The 27,310-nt window shown below is 38.9% G+C and overlaps 1 protein-coding gene across 5 annotated transcripts in view; it reads left to right on the top strand.

The window, feature by feature from the left end:
• The first annotated feature begins 2,008 nt into the window (after nucleotides 1–2,008).
• LOC308103534 (uncharacterized protein) overlaps nucleotides 2,009–27,310 on the top strand; it is a 73,471-nt gene continuing 48,169 nt past the window's right edge. For 4 of the 5 annotated variants that reach the window (XM_080453547.1, XM_080453546.1, XM_080453543.1 and 1 more), the window contains exon 1: nucleotides 2,009–2,107. The gene's annotated coding sequence lies outside the window, so the exon portion shown is untranslated. The remainder of the gene's footprint in view (nucleotides 2,108–27,310) is intronic. The other variant, XM_080453545.1, reaches the window with a different exon arrangement.

Here is a 27,310-nt window from a genome sequence, read left to right as displayed (position 1 = left end):
GCGTCCTTATGTATATATCTGAAGACATTCTAACACTCAGTGACTGAAAGGGGTTTTAAATGTTTATTGATGGACACTGTGTGGGGAAATTGAATTGTTTGTGGGGTCACCTGTCTCTCCTGCAGTGCTGGCAATCCTGTTGATTGGAATGGGCCAAACACTGTAGAGGAGGAGGGGTGTGTGTTTATGTTGGTATTATATTGTGTCTGTAGTTGATAATTGGTGAATGAATTGGCACCTGGGAAACATTGTAATGAACATATTTTACTTACTTCATTATGACATAATTGTGTAAAATATCTCATGGGCCTTAGTTAGCCTTGTTTGAGTATATAGAGTTACCAATTAGTAATCATGTAATGGTTTGCCTCACCTGCTTAAAAGGCATGCTACAGGTGAGGGTACAAGTTCAGTTTGGCTTGAAGCTAGCCATGACAACATCCAGGGGAGAGGAGCTACCAGGGCCTTTGTTGAAGGGTTTCCTTGTTATAGATTCTTAAGTTCCTGGTTGTTTCATTTATTTAGCTGTCAAGTGTGTATTCCTAAATTCTGTTATTTGGAGCTTTGTTGTGGCCAGTCTTATTTATTTTGTATTATTTTTACCCGGGCCTGCACTGTGAATAATTATGCACATTCTGAGGTAAATAAAATCCAAAAACCTGCATTGGTGGACTCGTCAACTTTTTGGAGCCTTGGCCCTTCGAGCCTTTTCACAGTCCTGTTTAGCTGTTAAAGTGGAGTGTAGCCGTAATAGTTGTTGACAGTAGTGTAGTAGACTGTAGTGTAGAGAGAGAAAAGAAGAGGACCCAGAACCAAGCCTTGGGGAACCCCAGTAGTGAGCCTGTGTGGTTCTGGGTTGGTTGTAAGAGGCTTCCAATAACTTGGGATGCCAAAAAAAGCAGCTAAACGTCTTGCACAATTCTGTGGAATCTCTTCTATTATCGGTAGCCTCCAAATATGGCGAAGACGCTGTTATTTGTACCCCTGAAGGGTGTGGGGGTATGTGTACCCCTGAAGGGTGTGGGGGTATTTGTACCCCTGAAGGGTGTGGGGGTATTTGTACCCCTGAAGGGTGTGGGGGTATTTGTCCATGATTTGCTGACTGTACATTTTTTACAGCACCTTGTAATACTTGTGTCCTTGTATTGTACAGTATCTCTTATATGGACATAGATAAATGATTATGTGTGTGTGTGTGTGTGTGTGTGTGTGTGTGTGTGAGTTAACTATAGTTGTACTGGTCACTGGCCTGATGGAGGGGAAAGGAACTGGTTGGAATAACGTGATCCTTCCACGCGCTACGTCCTACGGTCAGGTGATAAGAAGCGGCTTGCTAGCTCCTCATGCATTGAAGGAAGCATGAGCTCAGGGTGCAGGGAGTGGCTGAACATTAGCATCCTAGCTTAGCTACCTAAATTATCAGAGTTAGATCGTAACATTTGAAGAAGCACCATTTAGGAAGAGTCAGCAAATCCATCAACCTGTGAGAACTCAGGGTCCTGTTTAGCTGTTAAAGTGGAGTGTAGCCGTAATAGTTGTTGACAATGTGGGAATTTTATTAAAATTCATTATGTTGAACAGCTCACTTTAAAATATAGGCTTAACATTATATTATCACTAGATATGCCTAGAGAAGGAATATGATAGAGGAAATTACAGTTTGTATTGAATGGTTGAACAGACTGCTGAGGCACACTAGAACACTAGCAACAGGAAGAGGCTTTGTGTGGTTTTACATCCTGTATGTGAGCTGCACACGCTATCTGACTTACAGTCTATATTTATGACTGATTAGTGAGAAAATATCCATATTTTGAGAGATTAGAGGTTACATGCAGACATGTAAACGTCAATCATTAGCTTTTCTCATTTATTTAACATGACCCCCCCCCCCCCCCCCAGAGCACTGCTAGAACGCGTGCAAACTAAGGGGCAGGGTTTTTCGTGGGTGCCACCCACATATAGACTCACTCACTTCTCGAACAGTCACCTACGCTCACACACGACACACACGCGCAAGTCTGGGGACGTTCCATAAGACCGTATTCTCACCAGAGCATCGGCGGGCTTTTTCTCCTGCACCTCGTTCACATTTCAAGCTTGGAAGGTAAAAACATGACTTTTTCTCCATTTCCAGATGAAACATATTTGGTGTCAGATCTACTCTGTGGGTGACGGTTGGCTGAGTCGGCCTGAGTCGCTTGAAACTCCCTTCAACAGCCAATCCTCCCCCTGGGTAGGTTTATTATCTATACATGTTTGGACCTACCACATTTAGACTGAACTGTGTTCAAGGCTGAATGAGATCTAAATGGAACCTTATTATTTTACAACAAGCCCAAATTATGGCATTAGTATTATGTAGGTAGAGAATGTAGCTGAATTGTGAATGTAGCTGAATTGTGAATGTATAGCTGAATTGTGAATGTAGCTGAATTGTGAATGTAGCTGAATTGTGAATGTAGCTGAATTGTGAATGTAGCTGAATTGTGAATGTATAGCTGAATTGTGAATGTAGCTGAATTGTGAATGTAGCTGAATTGTGAATGTAGCTGAATTGTGTAACTAAACTTGGGACAAACCCAGAGTTGCTCCAAATAGTATATGATGAGAGTTGGTTATACGGTCACTTGGCACATGTGTACCACGCACTGTGTGTATAGGGTACCACGTTCCCGAGGGGGAACCACGGTGCAGAGGGGGAACCACGGTGAATTATTTTATTTAACCCTTATGCCTTGCTAAAAAAAAGCTGAGTTGGGAGTGTTAACTACAAGATTTGTATTTGGGACTTTAAACTGCAGTAGCCTACAATGCACACATTATTGAGTAATTTCAAAAACAGCTCAAATAATGTCATAACATAACATGTGCAAATGCCCACGTCCTCCTCTGTTGATTATAGTTTACTACAACATGAGACAATGGGGCTTGCACTTGAAAATGTCTATAATTGTTAAATCTCTCTCATATGCTAGGAGACATAGGACATTGTTGGTGACTAATTTTCTTTGTGTTTCCAAAATGTTATTTGCCAAGTAATATTGGCATGAAATATTTCCCTCACCGATTATTTTATTAAATTATCGATTGTCAATAATTAATTGTATCATTGATTAACCGTTGCACCCCCAAGTCATCATTAAAGGGATATTTCACTTTCAAAAAAACTTTATCGTCTACTCAGGCTTTAGTGAGCCCCCCCAGACCGTTTTTAAGTTGCTTGATTTAGTATTTAGATATTTGATTATCATTTTATCAGACACGCCCCCTTCCTATACAAACCCATTATAACTTCAAACTCAATTTTTAACCTGTTAGATTCATTAAAAACACCCGTCCTTGGTTCTGCTGACTCACCCTGCCCTCCTAATACGTGAGGGGGCCGTGTTCTTTCGATAGCTTTTTTCATTTATTTTATTTAATTTTTTTTATTGTATTTAATTGTTTTCATTTTCCCCAAAACATATTAAAAATACATGAAAAAAGTTATTGAAAAAACACGGCCCCCTCGCGTATTAGGAGGGCAGGGTGAGTCACCAGAACCAAGGACGGGTGTTTTTGATGAATCTAACATGTTAAAAATGGAATTTGAAGTTATAATGGGTTCGTATAGGAAGGGGTCTAATATATCTAAATACTGAATCAAGCAACTTAAAAACGGTCTGGGGGGGCTCACAAAAGCCTGAGTAGACGATAAAATTACCAAAAGTTTTTTTGAAAGTGAAATATCCCTTTAAGTGATGGCCTGTATTCACTTACTGTGACTTTATGTCAGTGTTCATTTTGATGTAGTTTTAGTCATAGTCTTTTGAATTAAATTTCATTTAGTTTTAGTCATATTTTAGTCATCTGAAATGTTTTAGTTTTAGTCTAGTTTTAGTTGATTAAATATCATAAGATTATAGTCGACTAAATCTACAGTTGATATTGTCAACTAAAATGTATTCTGGCGGTGCCTTGATGTGTCATAATGGTTGATTTTACACTTGGTTGCATGCTGAAAATCACCGATCTACAAGCTCACAACGCTCCACGCTGCGACGCGTTGCAAGCTTGTATATCTGCTATTTTAGGAGCGTGACACCCGAGCGCAACCAAACATAAAATGACTTGTCTTTTAGTTCTACTGGATCTCTTCTCCACTCGTCCCTCACTAACATTTTAGCATATTTTTTATTTGTTGATGAAATTGTCAATACATTTAGTTTTAGTTTTAGTCATCATAGTTTAGTTTTTATTTAGTTTTCGTCAGTAAAAAAGGGTAGTTGACAAAAAAATAATCTTCATAGTTTTAGTCGACAAACTGCTTAAACTATTGGTTCTCAAACTGTTTCATATCAAGGACTTAGCTGGGTTCCCCCTGGAACCCCCCCAAGGACCCATAACGTTAACAGAGCAGAGGGGAGACGGCAGACAGACAGGTAGTCCCATTTCAGAGCGGAGACGGCAGACAGACAGGTAGTCCCATTTCAGAGGGGAGACGGCAGACAGACAGGTAGTCCCATTTCAGAGGGGAGACGGCAGACAGACAGGTAGTCCCATGTCAGCAGTGGTGGAAAGTAACTAAGTACATATTGTAATGGATATTATTAACCCTACTTCAGTATAAAGGAAAGAATTCCCACAAAGGGTAAAGTGGAATGAATCAATGTATTTATTATACAATAAACGAGAGCTCTCAGAGACTGTCTCATGCAGATGCAGCCTCCCAGTTGTTAGACATGTGTCTCCTTTATACACAACAAGAAGAGAACACAAAGATCTGGAGGTTTGGTTAGTGGAGACAGTCATACATGGCTCTATAAAGTATAAGTTATTCTGACAGGATACCAACAGGTGAGACCATGGCTTGTCTACTACTGTGAGTTGTAAATAGACCTGCAGAGTGAGCAATTTTCTTTTTGTAGAAGGCTCATATGAGTTATAACTACTAGTCCATACCCGGTCGACACATCCATGGGGGGATATGCGCACATGATCTGGCAACCCGGGAGGCAGTTCGTCCCATAGCTGGGCAGCCCCGTAACCATGGCTTCTTTTACACAAAAACGCTAATAAACAGTTGAGATTTGGTAAAATCGATATCAGATCAATTGGTCCAGCCACTGAGGAGAACCGGGTGTTTTTGTGCGCACAGCACAGACAGAGGTTTGTAGAATTATAGGAGGATAATCACAGGGGAAACAGTGTAGTATTCTCATAAATGCTATTACATTCCTCCCTTTGATTCAAATAGAATCATAGACCAAGAGATATGAAATACTAGACTGTAATGAGATATTACTGCAATTATTTACACTCTTGACTCCAACTGTGGGCCTCTGAACTCCAACCAGTATTTTTCAGGAGCCTAATAGTTCTATGTACATCCTAAATAGCAGTGGTGTAAAGTAACTAAGTACATTTACTCAAGTACTGTACTTAAGTACAATTCTGAGGTGTTTGTACTTTACTTGAGTAATTTCATTTTTCAGTATGTTTACTTCTACTCCACTACATCTCAGAGGCAAATATTGTACTTTTACTCCATTACAATTATTTGAAAACGTTAGTTACTAGTTACTTTGTAGATTTTGATTATTATTACAAAACATACATTAACTCACTCACAATGTGTCGCGATGCGACGCATTGTGAGCTTGTAGATCTGCTATTTTCAAAAGATTTTCAAAAGATTTTTAGATTTTATAAATTTGAAAACTTGTGAAATGGGACATTCTGCATAATGACTACTGTCTACTTTTAGTACTTTAAGTACATTTTGATACCAATACTTTTGTACTTTAACTCAAGTACATTTTGAATTCCGGACTTTTACTTGTAACAAAGTAGTTCTAAATGTCAGTATTGATACTTCTACTTGAGTAAAAAAGGTGAGTACTTTTTCCACCACTGCTAAATAGGAGAAATAGATTCAAGTTATTTAATGTCCAGCAACACAAAACTCCTTACAAAGAAATATGGAAACACACGGGACACTTCTGATCACCTGTAGGGGAGAAAACCCTTTCCTTTCTATGCATTATTTTGGGAAATTCCACCTACTCTTTACTGTTTTTTCGTGAGCAACCACTTGTAAGCCAGCAATTTATTTTACATGAGCTCAAATGTCATTGAGTGTCTCTTCTCTCCTCGTGGCTACAGTTCCAAGCTGTTTGGCATTTGTCTTTTTCTCCTTGTTTGGGCACCGACAACTGTGCTTGCTAAGTCTCCTAAAATAATCTATCTGAAACAAGGGGCATTTACGGTAGCCTGGAACCAGACGAATCTGCCGTCGCATATGATATTAGTCGGCCAGGCTAGGTTCACGGTGCTCCTCTCAACCAGTGCACCCATCACAGCTGTCACTGGGGATACAGGATAGGTGGGCACTAGAGACACCTTGATGCAACATTGGCCATCCTGTTACAGTCACTGGTACCCATACGTTAGTATATCATTTGGTTTTCCATTACTGTAAAAAACAACTTGTGCAAGTAATTGTGCTTCACATAGATCGGTCACTTTTTTTTCACTATGTCACTTTTTGCACTTTTAAGTAAAGGACTATTTTTGAATTTAAAGAGCCTCAATTTTCATTTTTCAGTGTACACTCTACAGTGTCTACTCTACAGCCGTGCACGGCTAGAATGCGTGCAAACTAAGGCAGAGTTTTCTGTGGGTGTGGGTGGCAGTTGAAAAAAAGCCACATACACACACATATAGACACACTTGCTTCTCGAACATTCACCTACGCACACAGACGATAAACACGCTCATGTCTGGGGAAGTTCCATAAGACCATATTCGCACGAGAGCACTGGCGGGCTTTTTCTCCTGCACATCGTTCACATGTTAAATATGGAAGAAAAACATTACTTTTTCTCTATTTCCAGATGAAACATATCTGGTGTCAGATGTTTGGAATTGGCATGAAACCTTCCTAGATTTTATTTATATTTTTATTTTTATTTTAAGTACACATTTGTAATCCCAACATAAACTGAGCAAATAAAAGGGAAACTTTTCAAATTAAAAAAAACTTTATTTTTGAGTTAGTACTACAAAGGTAAATATACCTTTGCAGTACTAACTTCATAAGGACATCGGAATTCCACACGACAGCTGTAACACAACTGATACAAATTAACATACCTTAGGTAGAGAATGTAGCTGAATTGTGAATGTAGCTGAATTGTGTAACTAAACTTAGGAGAAACGCAGAGTTGCTCCAAAAAGTATGTAGGCTATATGATGTGAGTTGGTTGCGGCCATTTGGCACATGTGTACCACGCACTGTGCATATAGGGCACCACGGTGCAGAGGGGGAACCACAATGAGCCAAGACGATCATCATAATAACTAAATGATTAATTATTTTATTTAACCCTTATGCCTTGCTAAAACAAAGTTACGTTGGGAGTGTTAACTACAAGATTTGTATTTTGAAATTTAAACTGCAGTAAAATGCACAAATTATTGAGTACTCCAACAGTGGACATGTTTGGACTCCAAACAGCTGTTGTTGAGGGAAGGTGACTTGAGGAGAGACGTCAGGTTATAAAAAGATGAACAAGGAAGAGAGAAAGACCAACAGCTAAACTTACTCTCTCTCCCGCTTTAAAATCATCATCTGTTTACTAAGCCACACCCCCTCTTGTCAACGGTTCTCAAAGTGGGGGTCCTTGAGGGGGTTCCAGGGGGTCTCCAGACAAATGATTGACAGTCAGTAACCAAAATGTTATTTGCCAAGTAATATTGGCATGAAATATTTCCCTCACAGATTATTTTATTGAATGTCTTTTGAATAAAGTTTTAGTCATCTGAAAAGTTTTAGTTTTAGTCTAGTTTTAGTCGACTAAATCTACAGTTGATTTAGTCAACAAAAAATTTATTTTGGCGGTGCCTTGATGGCGTCGTAACGGCTCATTTTACACTTGGTTGCATGCTGAAAATCTCTTCTCCACTAGACCCTCACTAACGTTTTAGTCTAGTTTTTATTTGTTGATGAAATTGTCAATACATTTAGTTTTAGTTTTAGTCATCATAGCTTAGTTTTTATTTAGTTTTCGTCAGTGAAAAAGAGTAGTTGACGAACATTTTCCGTCATAGTTTTAGTCGACAAAATACTTAAACAATTGGTTTTCAAACGTTTCCATGTCAAGGATTTAGCTGGGTTCCCCCTGGAACCCCCTCAAGGACCCCACTTAGCGGAACCACTCTTCATGTTGAATGAACTAATTGTGTGTGTGTGTGTGTGTGTGTGTGTGTGTGTGTGTGTGTGTGTGTGTGTGTGTGTGTGTGTGTGTGTGTGTGTGTGTGTGTGTGTGTGTGTGTGTGTGTGTGTGTGTGTGTGTGTGTGTGTGTGTGTGCGTGCGTGCGTGCGTGCGTGCGTGCGTGCGTGCGTGCGTGCGTCTCTGCTCTACCATGAGTGAGTGTGGCCTATAAAACCCGGTCTGTCTGAACAACATAAGAGGTAAGATAAACACCATTAGAGACACTGGTGACTCAGTAGATGATGTGTTTCACGTTTAATTTGCCCCTTGAATGTGTTTTACCCATAACGTTAACAGAGCAGAGGGGAGACGGCAGACAGACAGGTAGTCCCATTTCAGAGGGGAGACGGCAGACAGACAGGTAGTCCCATTTCAGAGGGGAGACGGCAGACAGACAGGTAGTCCCATTTCAGCAGTGGTGGAAAGTAACTAAGTACATATTGTAATGGATATTATTAACCCTACTTCAGTATAAAGGAAATAATTCCCACAAAGGGTAAAGTGGAATGAATCAATGTATTTATTATACAATAAACAAGAGCTCTCAGAGACTGTCTCATGCAGATGCAGCCTCCCAGTTGTTAGACATGTGTCTCCTTTATACACAACAAGAAGAGAACACAAATATCTGGAGGTGTGGTTAGTGGCAGTGGTGGAAAAAAATACCTAAATGTTTTACTTAAGTAAAAGTATCAATACTGCAATGAAGAAGTACTCTCTTACAAGTAAAAGTCCGGAATTCAAAACTTACTTGAGTAAAAGTACAAAAGTGCTGGTATCAAAATGTACTTAAAGTAGGCCTACCAAAAAAGTACTAAAATGTTGGAAAATAGCAGATCTGCAAGCTCACAACGCCTCGCGATGCGACGCGTTGTGAGCTTGTAGATCGGCTATTTTCAACTAGCCTAGGTATAAAATTGGGCTGAAGTGGTTAATGTATGTGTTATAATTTAATAATTTATTTATCTGCAAAGTAACTAGTAACTAAAGTTTTCAAATCATTGTAGTGGAGTAAAAGTACAATATTTGCCTCTGAGATGTAGTGGAGTGGAAGTAAAAGTATGGACAATTGGAAATACTTCAGTACAGTTAAAGTACCTCAAAATTGTACTTAAGTATAGTACTTGAGTAAATGTAATTAGCTACTTTACACCACTGGTTAGTGGACAGAGTAATACATGACTCTATAAAGTAATAGTTATTCTGACAGGATACCAACAGGTGAGACCATGGCTTTCCTACTACTGTGAGTTGTAAATAGACCTGCAGAGTGAGAAAATGTCCTTTTGGCTGAAGGCTCATATGAGTTATACTAGTCCATATCCGGTCGACGCATCCGTGGGGGGATATGCGCACATGATCTGGCAACCCGGGAGGCAGTTTGTCCCATAGCTAGGCAGCCCCGTAACCATGGCGTCTTTTACACAAAAACGCTAATAAAAAGTTGAGATTTGGTAAAATCGATATCAGATCAATTGGTCCAGCCGAGGAGAACCGGGTGTTTTTGTGCGCACAGCACAGACAGAGGTTTGTAGAATTATAGGAGGATAATCACAGGGGAAACAGTGTAGTATTCTCATCAATGCTATTACATTCCTCCCTTTGATTCAAATAGAATCATAGACCAAGATATATGAAATACTAGACTGTAATGAGATATTACTACAATTATTTACACTCTTGACTCCAACAGTGGGCCTCTGAACTCCAACCAGTATTTTTCAGGAGCCTAATAGTTCTATGTACATGCTAAATAGCAGTGGTGTAAAGTATCTAAGTACATGTACTCAAGTACTGTACTTAAGTACAATTCTGAGGTGTTAGTACTTTACTTGAGTAATTCCAGTTTTCAGTGTGTTTACTTCTACTCCACTACATCTCAGAGGCAAATATTGTACTTTTACTCCACTACAATTATTTGAAAACTTTAGTTACTAGTTACTTTGTAGATTTTGATTATTATTACAAAACATACATTAACCACTTCAGCCCTATATGCATTTAGGCCATTTGAAAATAGCAGATCTACAAGCTCAGTCACAATGCGTCACGATGCGACACATTGTGAGCTTGTAGATCTGCTATTTTCAAAAGATTTGTATAGATTTTATACATTTGAAAACTTGTGAAATGGGACATTCTGCATAATGACTACTGTCTACTTTTAGTACTTTAAGTACATTTTGATACCAATACTTTTGTACTTTAATTCAAGTACATTTTGAATTCCGGACTTTTACTTGTAACAAAGTAGTTCTAAATTGCAGTATTGATACTTTTACTTGGTAAAAAAAAAAGGTGAGTACTTTTTCCACCACTGCTAAATAGGAGAAATAGATTCAAGTTATTTAATGTCCACCAACACAACACTCCTTACAAATAAATATGGAAACACACAGGACACTTCTGATCACCTGTAGGGGAGAAAACCCTTTCCTTTCTATGCATTATTTTGGGAAATTCCACCTACGATCCTCTTTACTGTTTTTTCGTGAGCGACCACTTGTAAGCCAGCAATTTTATTTTACATGAGCTCAAATGTCATTGAGTCTCTCTTCTCTCCTCGTGGCTACAGTTCCAAGCTGTTTGGCATTTGTCTTTTTCTCCTTGTTTGGGCACCGACAACTGTGCTTGCCAAGTCTCCTAAAATAATCTATCTGAAACAAGGGCCGTTTACGGTAGCCTGGAACCAGACGAATCTGCCGTCGCATATGATATTAGTCGGTCAGGCTAGGTTCACGGTGCTCCTTTCAACCAGTGCACCCATCACAGCTGTTACTGGGGATACAGGATAGGTGGGCACTAGGGACACCTTGATGCAACATTGGCCATCCTGTTACAGTCACTGGTACCCATACGTCACTGTATATCCTTTGGTTTTCCATTACTGTAAAAAACAACTTGTGCAAGTAATTGTGCTTCACATAGATCGGTCACTTTTTTTTCACTATGTCACTTTTTGCACTTTTAAGTAAAGGACTATTTTTGAATTTAAAGAGCCTCAATTTTCATTTTTCAGTGGACACTCTACAGTGTCTACTCTACAGCCGCGCACGGCTAGAATGCGTGCAAACTAAGGCAGAGTTTTCTGTGGGTGTGGGTGGCAGTTGAAAAAAAGCCACATACGCACACATATAGACACACTCGCTTCTCGAACATTCACCTACGCACACAGACGATACACACGCTCATGTCTGGGGAAGTTCCATAAGACCATATTCGCACGAGAGCACCGGCGGGCTTTTTCTCCTGCACATCGTTCACATGTTAAATATGGAAGAAAAACATTACTTTTTCTCTATTTCCAGATGAAACATATCTGGTGTCAGATGTTTGGAATTGGCATGAAACCTTCCTAGATTGTATTTATATTTTTATTTTTATTTTAAGTACACATTTGTAATCCCAACATAAACTGAGCAAATAAAAGGGAAACTTTTAAAATTCAAAAAACTTTATTTTTGAGTTAGTACTACAAAGGTACATAGACCTTTGCAGTACTAACTTCATAAGGACATCGGAATTCCACACGACAGCTGTAACACAACTGATACAAATTAACATACCGTAGGTAGAGAATGTAGCTGAATTGTGAATGTAGCTGAATTGTGAATGTAGCTGAATTGTGTAACTAAACTGAGGAGAAACGCAGAGTTGCTCCAAACAGTATGTAGGCTATATGATGAGAGTGGGTTGCGGCCATTTGGCACATGTGTACCACGCACTGTGCATATAGGGAACCACGGTGCAGAGGGGGAACCACAATGAGCCAAGACGATCATCATAATAACTAAATTATTAATTATTTTATTTAACCCTTATGCCTTGCTAAAACAAAGTTACGTTGGGAGTGTTAACTACAAGATTTGTATTTTGAAATTTAAACTGCAGTAAAATGCACAAATTATTGAGTAATTTAAAAAACAGCTCAAACAATGTCATAACATGTGCAAATGCCCTCGTCCTCCTCTGTTGATTATAGTTTACTACAACATGAGACAATGGGGCTTGCACTTGAAAATGTCTATAATTGTTAAATTTCTCTCATATGCTAGGAGACATAGCACATTGTTGGTGACTCATTTTGTTTGTGTTTCCTACTGAGGTGTTGTTAAGGGCGTGAATTGCCCACTTGCCCACCCCAGTCATCTTTTATATAGCATTGAGCGATTAATCACTGATTAATTCATAGAGAAATGTGCATGTAGTTTGTGATGCCCAACAGTGGACATGTTTGGACTCCAAACAGCTGTTGTTGGGGGAAGGTGACTTGAGGAGAGACTATAAAAAGAAAAAAAAAGGTTATAAAAAGATGAACAAGGAAGAGAGAAAGACCAACAGCAAAAAACATTAATATTGGCATGAAATATTTCCGTCACCGATTATTTTATTGAATAAAATTTGAGTCATCTGAAAAGTTTGAGTTTTGGTCTAGTTTTAGTCGACTAAATATCATAACATTATTGTCGACTAAATCTACAGTTGATTTTGTCAACCAAAATGTATGTTGGTGGTGCCTTGATGGCATCGTAATGGCTGATTTTACACTTGGTTGCATGCTGAAAATAGCCGATCTACAAGCTCACAACGCGCCACGCTGTGACGCGTTGTGAGCTTGTAGATCTGCTATTTCCGGAGCACGACACCCGAGTGCAACCTCACATGAAATGTCTTTTAGTTCTACTGGATCTCTTCTCCACTCGTCCCTCACTAACGTTTTAGTCTAGTTTTTATTTGTTGATGAAATTGTCACTACATTTAGTTTTAGTTTTAGTCATCATAGCTTAGTTTTTATTTAGTTTTCGTCAGTGAAAAAGAGTAGTTGACGAACATTTTCCGTCATAGTTTTAGTCAATTGCATTGAACCAAACAATTGGTTCTCAAACGTTTCCATATCAAGGATTTAGCTGGGTTCCCCCTGGAACCCCCTCAAGGACCCCACTTAGCGGAACCACTCTTCATGTAATGAATGAACACTGTGTGTGTGTGTGTGTGTGTGTGTGTGTGTGTGTGTGTGTGTGTGTGTGTGTGTGTGTGTGTGTGTGTGTGTGTGTGTGTGTGTGTGTGTGTGTGTGTGTGTGTGTGTGTGTGTGTGTGTGTGTGTGTGTGTGTGTGTGGGTCTCTGCTCTACCATGAGTGAGTGTGGCCTATAAAACCGGTCTGTCTGAACAACATAAGAGGTAAAATAAACACCATTAGTTACACTGGTGACTCAGTAGATGAAGTGACGTTTAATTTGCCCCTTGAATGTGTTTTACCCATAACGTTAACAGAGCAGAGGGGAGACGGCAGACAGACAGGTAGTCCCATTTCAGAGGGGAGACGGCAGACAGACAGGTAGTCCCATTTCAGCAGTGGTGGAAAGTAACTAAGTACATATTGTAATGGGTATTATTAACCCTACTTCAGTATAAAGGAAATAATACCCACAAAGGGTAAAGTGGAATGAATCAATGTATTTATTATACAATAAACGAGAGCTCTCAGAGACTGTCTCATGCAGATGCAGCCTCCCAGTTGTTAGACATGTGTCTCCTTTATACACAACAAGAAGAGAACACAAATATCTGGAGGTGTGGTTAGTTGCAATGGTGGAAAAAGTACCTAAATGTTTTACTTAAGTAAAAGTGTCAATACTGCAATGAAGAAGTACTCTGTTACAAGTCAAAGTCCGGAATTCAAAACTTACTTGAGTAAAAGTACAAAAGTGCTGGTATCAAAATGTACTTAAAGTAGGCCTACCAAAAGTAAAAGTACTAAAATGTTGGAAAATAACAGATCTACAAGCTCACAGCACGTCGCGATGCGACGTGCTGTGAGCTTGTAGATCGGCTATTTTCAAATAGCCTATATAAAATGGGGCTGAAGTGGTTAATGTATGTTTTATAATTTAATAATTTATTTATCTGCAAATTAACTAGTAACTAGAGTTTTCAAATCATTGTAGTGGAGTAAAAGTACAATATTTGCCTCTGAGATGTATGGAGTGGAAGTAAAAGTATGGACAATTGGAAATACTCCAGTAAAGTGAATGTACCTCAAAATTGTACTTAAGTACGGTACTTGAGTAAATGTACTTAGTTACTTTACACCACTGGTTAGTGGACAGAGTCATACATGGCTCTATAAAGTAATAGTTATTCTGACAGGATACCAACAGGTGAGACCATGGCTTTCCTACTACTGTGAGTTGTAAATAGACCTGCAGAGTGAGAAAATGTCCTTTTTGCTGAAGGTTCATATGAGTTATAACTATAATCACAGGGGAAACAGTGTAGTATTCTCATAAATGCTATTACATTCCTCCCTTTGATTCAAATAGAATCATAGACCAAGAGATATGAAATACTAGACTGTAATGAGATATTACTGCAATTATTTACACTCTAGACTCAGGGCCGCATTAATGTCTGAACGGGCCCTAGGCAAAGGCCAATTTTCACAGTGCGTGTACGTGTGCGTGTGCAGTTTTCCGTGCGTGTGTGCGCACACGAGGCACGGAGATTTTGTTTTTTTTAACCAGGTTAGTTACTTTTTTTGGGTGTTTTTGTTACATTAATTTGGTTCATTCGGTTAATTCTGTACTTCATGATTAAGTGTAGATTGTCGGAGGTGTCTTCTTTTTCTTTTCTCTTCATCCCAAAAGTGGGATGAAGAGAAAAGAAAAAGGACATATAGGCATAGACATAGGCAGACAGGACATTGTCTGTGCTTTAACACACGGCCGTGTCTAGACTCCAACTGTGGGCCTCTGACCTCCAACCAGTATTGTTCAGAAGCCTAATATGTCATGTATATCCTAAATAGCAGTGGTGTAAAGTAACTACATACATTTACTCAAGTACTGTACTTAAGTACAATTTTGAGGTGTTTGCACTTTACTTGAGTAATTCCAGTTTTCAGTATGTTTACTTCTCCTCCACTACATCTCAGAAGCAAATATTGTGCTTTTACTCCATTACAATTATTTGAAAAGTTTAGTTACTAGTTACTTTGTAGATTTTGATTATTATTACAAAACATACATTAACCACTTCAGCCCTATATGCATTTAGGCAATAGCAGATCTACAAGCCCATCTACAAGCTCAATAGCAGATCTACAAGCTCACAATGCGTCGCGATGCGACGCATTGTGAGCTTGTAGATCTGCTATTTTCAAAAGATTTTAGAAGATTTTATACATTTGAAAACTTGTGAAATGGGACATGCTGTATAATGACTACTGTCTACTTTTAGTACTTTAAGTACATTTTGATACCAATACTTTTGTACTTTAACTCAAGTACATTTTGAATTCCGGACTTTTACTTGTAACAAAGTAGTTCTAAATTGCAATATTGATACTTCTACTTAAGTAAAAAAGGTGAGTACTTTTTCCACCACTGCTAAATAGGAGAAATAGATTCAAGTTATTTAATGTCCACCAACACAACACTAATTACAAAGAAATATGGAAACACACAGGACACTTCTGATCACCTGTAGGGGCGAAAACCCTTTCCTTTCTATGCATTATTTTGGGAAATTCCACCTACGATCCTCTTTACTGTTTTTCCGTGAGCAACCACTTGTAAGCCAGCAATTTATTTTACATGAGCTCAAATATCATTGAGTCTCTCTTCTCTCCTCGGGGCTACAGTTCCAAGCTGTATGGCATTTGTCTTTTTCTCCTTGTTTGGGCACCGACAACTGGATCTGAAACGAGGGGCGTTTTAGCCTGGAACCAGACGAATATGCCGTCGCATATGCTATTAGTCGGCCAGGCTAGGTTCACGGTGCTCCTCTCAACCAGTGCACCCATCACAGATGTTACTGGGGATACAGGATAGGTGGGCACTAGGGACATCTTGATGCAACATTTGCCATCCTGTTACAGTCACTGGTACCCATACGTCACTGTATATCCTTTGGTTTTCCATTACTGTAAAAAAAAAAAAACTTGTGCAAGTAATTGTGCTTCACATAGATCGGTCACTTTTTTTTCTCTATGTCACTTTTTGCACTTTTAAGTAAAGGACTATTTTGGAATTTAAAGTGCCTTAATTTTCATTTTTCAGTGTACACTCTACAGTGTACAGTCTAGCCGCGCACGGCTAGAATGCGTGCAAACTAAGGCAGAGTTTTCTGTGGGTGTGGGTGGCAGTTGAAAAAAAGCCACATACACACACATATAGACACACTCACTTCTCGAACATTCACCTACGCACACAGACGATAAACACGCTCATGTCTGGGGAAGTTCCATAAGACCATATTCACACGAGAGCATCGGCTGGCTTTTTCTTCTGCACCTCGTTCACATGTTAAATATGGAAGAAAAACATTACTTTTTCTCTATTTCCAGATGAAACATATCTGGTGTCAGATGTTTGGAATTGGCATGAAACCTTCCTAGATTGTATTTATATTTTTATTTTTATTTTAAGTACACATTTGTAATCCCAACATAAACTGAGCAAATAAAAGGGAAACTTTTCAAATTCAAAAAACTTTATTTTTGAGTTAGTACTACAAAGGAATAGACCTTTGCAGTACTAACTTCATAAGGACATCGGAATTCCACACGACAGCTGTAACACAACTGATACAAATTAACATACCGTAGGTAGAGAATGTAGCTGAATTGTGAATGTAGCTGAATTGTGAATGTAGCTGAATTGTGTAACTAAACTGAGGAGAAACGCAGAGTTGCTCCAAACAGTATGTAGGCTATATGATGAGAGTTGGTTGCGGCCATTTGGCACATGTGTACCACGCACTGTGCATATAGGGCACCACGGTGCAGAGGGGGAACCACAATGAGCCAAGACGATCATCATAATAACTAAATTATTAATTATTTTATTTAACCCTTATGCCTTGCTAAAACAAAGTTACGTTGGGAGTGTTAACTACAAGATTTGTATTTTGAAATTTAAACTGCAGTAAAATGCACAAATGATTGAGTAATTTAAAAAACAGCTCAAACAATGTCATAACATAACATGTGCAAAAGCCCACGTCCTCCTCTGTTGATTATAGTTTACTACAACATGAGACAATGGGGCTTGCACTTGAAAATGTCTATAATTGTTACATTTCTCTCATATGCTAGGAGACAAAGCACATTGTTGGTGACTCATTTTGTTTGTTTCCTACTGAGGTGTTGTTGAGGGTGTGAATTGCCCACTTGCCCACCCCAGTCATCTTTTATATAGCATTGAGCGATACATTACTGATTAATTCATAGAGAAATGTGCATGCAGTTTGTGATGCCCAACAGTGGACATGTTTGGACTCCAAACAGCTGTTGTTGGGGGAAGGTGACTTGAGGAGAGACTATAAAAAGAAAAAAAAAGTGTATAAAAAGATGAACAAGGAAGAGAGAAAGACCAACAGCAAAGAACATTAATATTGGCATGAAATATTTCCGTCACCGATTATTTTATTGAATAAAATTTTAGTCATCTGAAAAGTTTTAGTTTTGGTCTAGTTTTAGTCGACTAAATATCATAAGATTATTGTCGACTAAATCTACAGTTGATTTTGTCAACCAAAATGTATTTTGGCGGTGCCTTGATGGTGTCATAATGGCTGATTTTACACTTGGTTGCATGCTGAAAATAGCCGATCTACAAGCTCACAACGCGCCACGCTGTGACGCGTTGTGAGCTTGTAGATCTGCTATTTTCGGAGCACGACACCCGAGTGCAACCACACATGGAATGTCTTTTAGTTCTACTGGATCTCTTCTCCACTCGTCCCTCACTAACGTTTTAGTCTAGTTTTTATTTGTTGATGAAATTGTCAATACATTTAGTTTTAGTTTTAGTCATCATAGCTTAGTTTTTATTTAGTTTTCGTCAGTGAAAAAGAGTAGTTAACGAACATTTTTCGTCATAGTTTTAGTCGACAAAATAATTAAACAATTGGTTCTCAAACGTTTCCATGTCAATGATTTAGCTGGGTTCCCCCTGGAACCCCCTCAAGGACCCCACTTAGCGGAACCACTCTTCATGTTGAATGAACGTGTGTGTGTGTGTGTGTGTGTGTGTGTGTGTGTGTGTGTGTGTGTGTGTGTGTGTGTGTGTGTGTGTGTGTGTGTGTGTGTGTGTGTGTGTGTGTGTGTGTGTGATGATGTGTTTTCACGTTTAATTTGCCCCTTGAATGTGTTTTACCCATAACGTTAACAGAGCAGAGGGGAGACGGCAGACAGACAGGTAGTCCCATTTCAGAGGGGAGACGGCAGACAGACAGGTAGTCCCATTTCAGCAGTGGTGGAAAGTAACTAAGTACATATTGTAATGGGTATTATTAACCCTACTTCAGTATAAAGGAAATAATTCCCACAAAGGGTAAAGTGGAATGAATCAATGTATTTATTATACAATAAACGAGAGCTCTCAGAGACTGTCTCATGCAGATGCAGCCTCCCAGTTGTTAGACATGTGTCTCCTTTATACACAACAAGAAGAGAACACAAAGATCTGGAGGTTTGGTTAGTGGACACAGTCATACATGGCTCTATAAAGTACAAGTTATTCTGACAGGATACCAACAGGTGAGACCATGGCTTGTCTACTACTGTGAGTTGTAAATAGACCTGCAGAGTGAGCAAATGTCTTTTTTTTAGAAGGCTCATATGAGTTATAACTACTAGTCCATACCCGGTCGACGCATCCATGGGGGGATATGCGCACATGATCTGGCAACCCGGGAGGCAGTTCGTCCCATAGCTGGGCAGCCCCGTAACCATGGCTTCTTTTACACAAAAACGCTAATAAACAGTTGAGATTTGGTAAAATCGATATCAGATCAATTGGTCCAGCCACTGAGGAGAACCGGGCGTTTTTGTGCGCACAGCACAGACAGAGGTTTGTAGAATTATAGGAGGATAATCACAGGGGAAACAGTGTAGTATTCTCATAAATGCTATTACATTCCTCCCTTTGATTCAAATAGAATCATAGACCAAGAGATATGAAATACTAGACTGTAATGAGATATTACTACAATTATTTACACTCTTGACTCCAACTGTGGGCCTCTGAACTCCAACCAGTATTTTTCAGGAGCCTAATAGTTCTATGTACATCCTAAATAGCAGTGGTGTAAAGTAACTAAGTACATTTACTCAAGTACTGTACTTAAGTACAATTCTGAGGTGTTTGTACTTTACTTGAGTAATTTCAGTTTTCAGTGTGTTTACTTCTACTCCACTACATCTCAGAGGCAAATATTGTACTTTTACTCCATTACAATTATTTGAAAACTTTAGTTAATATTTACTTTGTAGATTTTGATTATTATTACAAAACATACATTAACCACTTCAGCCCTATATGCATTTAGGCCATTTGAAAATAGCAGATCTACAAGCTCACAATGCGTCGCATCTGTAGATCTGCTAATCTCAAAAGATTTTTATAGATTTTATACATTTGAAAACTTGTGAAATGGGACATTCTGCATAATGACTATTGTCTACTTTTAGTACTTTAAGTACATTTTGATACCAATACTTTTGTACTTTAACTCAAGTACATTTTGAATTCCGGACTTTTACTTGTAACAAAGTAGTTCTAAATTGCAGTATTGATACTACTTAAGTAAAAAAAGGTGAGTACTTTTCCACCACTGCTAAATAGGAGAAATAGATTCAAGTTATTTAACATTGAATGCCAGAGTTATTCAGATTTTTTAGCTGTTTTATGCCAGAGATTTTTCATTGAGAAAAAGAAAGTACTCAGGAGCCGAGATACAGAATTTTTAAGTTTTAAGTTAACAAGGAAGTGGATGGGAGTCTAAATCTTAAAAAAAAACATATCTTATTGGTCTTTGGGTAAAATAAAAAAAAAAAAATGTAAAAAAAAAAAAAAAAAAACGCATATATGCGTTCTTGGCAAGCAAGTGATGGATTCTAAAGAACACTAAGAACGCATAGATGCGTTCTTGGCATTCAATGTGTTAATGTCCACCAACACAACCACTCCTTACAAAGAAATATGGAAACACACAGGACACTTCTGATCACCTGCAGGGGCGAAAACCCTTTCCTTTCTATGCATTATTTTGGGAAATTCCACCTACGATCCTCTTTACTGTTTTTTCGTGAGCGACCACTTGTAAGCCAGCAATTTATTTTACATGAGCTCAAATGTCATTGAGTCTCTCTTCTCTCCTCGTGGCTACAGTTCCAAGCTGTTTGGCATTTGTCTTTTTCTCCTTGTTTGGGCACCAACAACTGTGCTTGCTAAGTCTCCTAAAATAATCTATCTGAAACAAGGGGCGTTTACGGTAGCCTGGAACCAGACGAATCTGCCGTCGCATATGATATTAGTCGGCCAGGCTATGTTCACGGTGCTCCTCTCAACCAGTGCACCCATCACAGCTGTTACTGGGGATACAGGATAGGTGGGCACTAGGGACATCCGGGCACCTTGATGCAACATTGGCCATCCTGTTACAGTCACTGGTACCCATACGTCACTGTATATCCTTTGGTTTTCCATTACTGTAAAAAAAAAAAAAAAAACGTGTGCAAGTAATTGTGCTTCACATAGATTGGTCACTTTTTTTCACTATGTCACTTTTGCACTTATAAGTAAAGGACTATTTTCACACACACACACAATCAGTTCCCAGTAACAGTATTAGCCTGTGGTTGTACTGGTCAGCTCGTGTGTGTGTGTGTGTGTGTGTGTGTGTGTGTGTGTGTGTGTGTGTGTGTGTGTGTGTGTGTGTGTGTGTGTGTGTGTGTGTGTGTGTGTGTGTGTGTGTGTGGGGGGGAGTGGCTGAGCATTAGCATCCTAGCTTAGCTACCTAAACTATCACATTTAGATTGTAGCGTTTGAAGAAACACCATTTAGGAAGAGTCAGCAAATCCACCATCAACCCCTGAGAACTCAGGGTCCTGTTTAGCTGTTAAACAGCTCACTTTAGGATATAGGCTTAACATTATATTATCACTAGATATGCCTAAAGAAGGAATATGATAGAGGAAATTACAGTTTGTATTGAATGGTTGGAAATACCGCTGAGGCACACTCGAACGCTAGCAACAAGAAAGAGGCTTTTTGTGGTTTTACATCCTGTATGTGAGCTGCACACGCTATCTGACATACAGTCTATATTTATGACTGATTAGTGAGAGAAGTTGTTCAGAAAGTATCCATATTTTCAGAGATTAGAGGTTACATGCACACATGTAAGCGTCAGTCATTAGATTTACTCAATTTATTTAACATGACCCCCCCCCCCAAGCACTGCTAGAACACGTGCAAACTAAGGCAGGGGTGTGCGTGTGGGTGGCTGTTGATAAAGCCACATACACACACATACAGACACACTCACCTACGTACGTACACACACAATGCACACGCTCATGTCTGGGGAAGTTCCATAAGACCGTATTCTCACGAGAGCATCGGCGGGCTTTTTCTCCTGCACCTCGTTCACATGTCAAACATGGAAGGTAAAAACATGACACGGTGCAGAGGGGGCACCATAGTGCAGAGGGGGTACCATAGTGCAGAGGGGGTACCATAGTGCAGAGGGGGTACCATAGTGCAGAGGGGGTACCACGGTGCAGAGGGGGCACCACGGTGAAAAAGGGATACCACGGTGCCAAGGGGGTACCGCAATGAGTCAAGCCGATCATCATAATAACTAAATGATGAATTATTTTATTTAACCCTTATGATTTGCTAAAAAAAAGTTGAGTTGGGAATGTTAACTACAAGATTTGTATTTTTCACTTTAAACTGCAGTAAAATGCACACATTATTGAGTAATTTCAAAAACAGCTCAAATAATGTCATAACATAACATGTGCAAATGCCCTCCTCTGTTGATTACAATGGGACATGAGACAATGGGCTTGACTTGAAAATGTCTATAATTGTTAAATCTCTCTCATGTGCTAGGAGACATAGGACATTTTTGGTGACTCATTTTACAAAATGTTATTTGCCAAGTAATATTGGCATGAAATATTTCCCTCACCGATTATTTTATTAAATGATCGATTGTCAATCATTAATTGTATCATTGATTAACCGTTGCACCCCCAAGTCATCATTAAGTGATGGCCTGTATTCACTTACTGTGACTTTATGTCAGTGTTCATTTTGACAACACATTTTGATGTAGTTTTAGTCATAGTCTTTTGAATGAAATTTCATGTAGTTTTAGTCATATTTTAGTCATATTTTAGTCATCTGAAATGTTTTAGTTTTAGTCTAGTTTTAGTTGATTAAATATCATAAGATTATAGTCGACTAAATCTACAGTTGATATTGTCAACTAAAATGTATGTTGGCGGTGCCTTGATGGTGTCATAATGGCTGATTTTACACTTGGTTGCATGCTGAAAATCACCGATCTACAAGCTCACAACACTCCACACTGCGACGCGTTGCAAGCTTGTATATCTGCTATTTTAGGAGCCTGACACCCGAGCGCAACCAAACATAAAATGACTTGTCTTTTAGTTCTACTGGATCTCTTCTCCACTAGAACCTCACTAACATTTTAGTATGTTTTTTATTTGTTGATGAAATTGTCAATACATTTAGTTTTAGTTTTAGTCACCATAGTTTAGTTTTTATTTAGTTTTCGTCAGTAAAAAAGAGTAGTTGACAAAAAAAAAATCTTCATAGTTTTAGTCGACAAACTACTTAAACTATTGGTTCTCAAACTTTTTCATATCAAGGACTTAGCTGGGTTCCCCCTGGAACCCCCCCAAGGACCCCACTTTGCGGAACCACTCTTCATGTAATGAATGAACTAATTGTGTGTGTGTGTGTGTGTGTGTGTGTGTGTGTGTGTGTGTGTGTGTGTGTGTGTGTGTGTGTGTGTGTGTGTGTGTGTGTGTGTGTGTGTGTGTGTGGGTCTCTGCTCTACCATGAGTGAGTGTGGCCTATAAACCCGGTCTGTCTGAACAACATAAGAGGTAAGATAAACACCATTAGAGACACTGGTGACTCAGTAGATGATGTGTTTCACGTTTAATTTGCCCCTTGAATGTGTTTTACCCATAACGTTAACAGAGCAGAGGGGAGACGGCAGACAGACAGGTAGTCCCATTTCAGAGGGGAGACGGCAGACAGACAGGTAGTCCCATTTCAGAGGGGAGACGGCAGACAGACAGGTAGTCCCATTTCAGCAGTGGTGGAAAGTAACTAAGTACATATTGTAATGGATATTATTAACCCTCCTTCAGTATTAAGTAAATAATACCCACAAAGGGTAAAGTGGAATGAATCAATGTATTTATTATACAATAAACGAGAGCTCTCAGAGACTGTCTCATGCAGATGCAGCCTCCCAGTTGTTAGACATGTGTCTCCTTTATACACAACAAGAAGAGAACACAAATATCTGGAGGTGTGGCGGTGGAAAAAGTACCTAAATGTTTTACTTAAGTAAAAGTATCAATACTGCAATGAAGAAGTACTCTGTCACAAGTCAAAGTCCGGAATTCAAAACTTACTTGAGTAAAAGTACAAAAGTGCTGGTATCAAAATGTACTTAAAGTAGGCCTACCAAAAGTAAAAGTACTAAAATGTTGGAAAATAGCAGATCTACAAGCTCACAGCACGTCGCGATGCGACGTGCTGTGAGCTTGTAGATCGGCTATTTTCAAATAGCCTATATAAAATGGGGCTGAAGTGGTTAATGTATGTTTTATAATTTAATAATTTATCTATCTGCAAATTAACTAGTAACTAGAGTTTTCAAATAATTGTAGTGGAGTAAAAGTACAATATTTGCCTCTGAGATGTAGTGGAGTGGAAGTAAAAGTATGGACAATTGGAAATACTCCAGTAAAGTGAATGTACCTCAAAATTGTACTTAAGTACGGTACTTGAGTAAATGTACTTAGTTACTTTACACCACTGGTTAGTGGACAGAGTCATACATGGCTCTATAAAGTAATAGTTATTCTGACAGGATACCAACAGGTGAGACCATGGCTTTCCTACTACTGTGAGTTGTAAATAGACCTGAGTGAGAAAATTTCCTTTTGGCTGAAGGCTCATATGAGTTATAACTATAATCACAGGGGAAACAGTTTAGTATTCTCATAAATGCTATTACATTCCTCCCTTTGATTCAAATAGAATCATAGACCAAGAGATATGAAATACTAGACTGTAATGAGATATTACTGCAATTATTTACACTCTAGACTCAGGGCGCATTAATGTCTGAACGGGCCCTAGGCAAAGGCCAATTTTCACAGCGCGTGTTCATGTGCGTGTGCAGTTTTCCGTGCGTGTGTGCGCACACGAGGCACGGACATTTTGTTTTTTTTAACCAGGTTTGTTACTTTTTTTGGGTGTTTTTGTTACATTAATTTGGTTCATTCGGTTAATTCTGTACTTCATGAAGTGTAGATTGTCGGAGGTGTCTTCTTTTTCTTTTCTCTTCATCCCAAAAGTGGGATGAAGAGAAAAGAAAAAGGACATATAGGCATAGACATAGGCAGACAGGACATTGTCTGTGCTTAAACACACGGCCGTGTCTAGACTCCAACTGTGGGCCTCTGACCTCCAACCAGTATTGTTCAGAAGCCTAATATTTCATGTATATCCTAAATAGCAGTGGTGTAAAGTAACTAAGTACATTTACTCAAGTACTGTACTTAAGTACAATTTTGAGGTGTTTGCACTTTACTTGAGTAATTCCAGTTTTCAGTATGTTTACTTCTCCTCCACTACATCTCAGAAGCAAATATTGTGCTTTTACTCCATTACAATTATTTGAAAAGTTTAGTTACTAGTTACTTTGTAGATTTTGATTATTATTACAAAACATACATTAACCACTTCAGCCCTATATGCATTTAGGCAATAGCAGATCTACAAGCCCATCTACAAGCTCAATAGCAGATCTACAAGCTCACAATGTGTCGCGATGCGACACATTGTGAGCTTGTAGATCTGCTATTTTCAAAAGATTTTAGAAGATTTTATACATTTGAAAACTTGTGAAATGGGACATGCTGCATAATGACTACTGTCTACTTTTAGTACTTTAAGTACATTTTGATACCAATACTTTTGTACTTTAACTCAAGTACATTTTGAATTCCGGACTTTTACTTTTACTTTTACAAAGTAGTTCTAAATTGCAATATTGATACTTCTACTTAAGTAAAAAAGGTGAGTACTTTTTCCACCACTGCTAAATAGGAGAAATAGATTCAAGTTATTTAATGTCCACCAACACAACACTCCTCACAAATAAATATGGAAACACACAGGACACTTCTGATCACCTGTAGGGGAGAAAACCCTTTCCTTTCTATGCATTATTTTGGAAAATTCCACCTACGATCCTCTTTACTGTTTTTTCGTGAGCGACCACTTGTAAGCCAGCAATTTATTTTACATGAGCTCAAATGTCATTGAGTCTCTCTTCTCTCCTCGTGGCTACAGTTCCAAGCTGTATGGCATTTGTCTTTTTCTCCTTGTTTGGGCACTGACAACTTTGCTCGCTAAGTCTCCTAAAATAATCTATCTGTAACAAGGGGCATTTACGGTAGCCTGGAACCAGACGAATATGCCGTCGCATATGCTATTAGTCGGCCAGGCTAGGTTCACGGTGCTCCTCTCAACCAGTGCACCCATCACAGCTGTCACTGGGGATACAGGATAGGTGGGCACTAGGGACATCCGGGCACCTTGATGCAACATTGGCCATCCTGTTACAGTCACTGGTACACATACGTCACTGTATATCCTTTGGTTTTCCATTACTGTAAAAACAAAAACAAAACAAACTTGTGCAAGTAATTGTGCTTCACATAGATTGGTCATTTTTTTCACTATGTCACTTTTTGCACTTTTAAGTAAACTATTTTTGAATTTAAAGAGCCTCAATAATTTTTTTTCAGTTGGCAAGCCTTTTTGGTGTTTATTGTTTATGTCTTACATATAGAAACATCAAGCTATCAAATTTATACTGTAACGTTTGAAGAAGCACCATTTAGGAAGAGTCAGCAAATCCACCATCAACCCCATGAGAACTCAGGGTCCTGTTTAGCTGTTAAAGTGGAGTGTAGCCGTAATAGTTGTTGACAATATGGGAATTTTATTAGAAATCATTATATGTTGAAAAGCTCACTTAAGGATATAGGCTTAACATTATATTATCACTAGATATGCTTAAAGAAGGAATATGATAGAGGAAACAGTTTGTATTGAATGGTTGAACAGACTGCTGAGGCACACTCGAACGCTAGCAACAGGAAGAGGCTTTGTGTGGTTTTACATCCTGTATGTGAGCTGCACACGCTATCTGACTTACTGTCTATATTTATGACTGATTAGTGAGAGAACTTGTTCAGAAAGTATCCATATTTTGAGAGATTAGAGGTTACATGCAGACATGTAAGCGTCAATCATTAGATTTTCTCATTTATTTAACATGATGTTATTAATAATTTAATTTACTCATTATATGTAAATGCTGATAATATACAGTATAATAGCTTTTAACTGGATTATTATGCTCACTTATAAGACACACAGAGTCATGGGGCTGGGGGGGTCTTCCCCTCTGATAAACCACAAATCCTGTGTTGTCTAGACGTTTCTAGCAGACAGAAAAATAAATAATGAACTGAAATCTCAGCCTGTTGTACTGGGAGCTGACCAGTACAACCCTGACTGGGTCATACCAAAGACTCCGCTCCCCCCCCTCCCTGTTGCCACACGCACACACACACACACTCTCACACACACACACACACACACACACACACACACTCACACTCACACTCACACTCACACACACACACACACACACATACACATACACATACACATACACATACACATACACATACACATACACACACACACACACCTCCGCACGCACACTCATGTCTGGGAAAGTTCCATAAGACTGTATTCTCACGAGAGCATCGGCAGGCTTTTTCTCCTGCACCTCGTTCACATGGAAGGTAAAAAAAATGACTTTGTAAATTTCTCCATGTTGAGATGAAACATATTTGGTGTCAGATCTACTCTGTGGGTGACAGTTGGCTGCGCCGGTTACTTG

Source organism: Gymnoscopelus braueri, assembly GCF_963280865.1.
Source record: "Gymnoscopelus braueri genome assembly, chromosome: 16".
Lineage (NCBI taxonomy): Eukaryota > Metazoa > Chordata > Actinopteri > Myctophiformes > Myctophidae > Gymnoscopelus > Gymnoscopelus braueri.
This window is presented reverse-complemented; position numbering and strand designations above follow the sequence as displayed.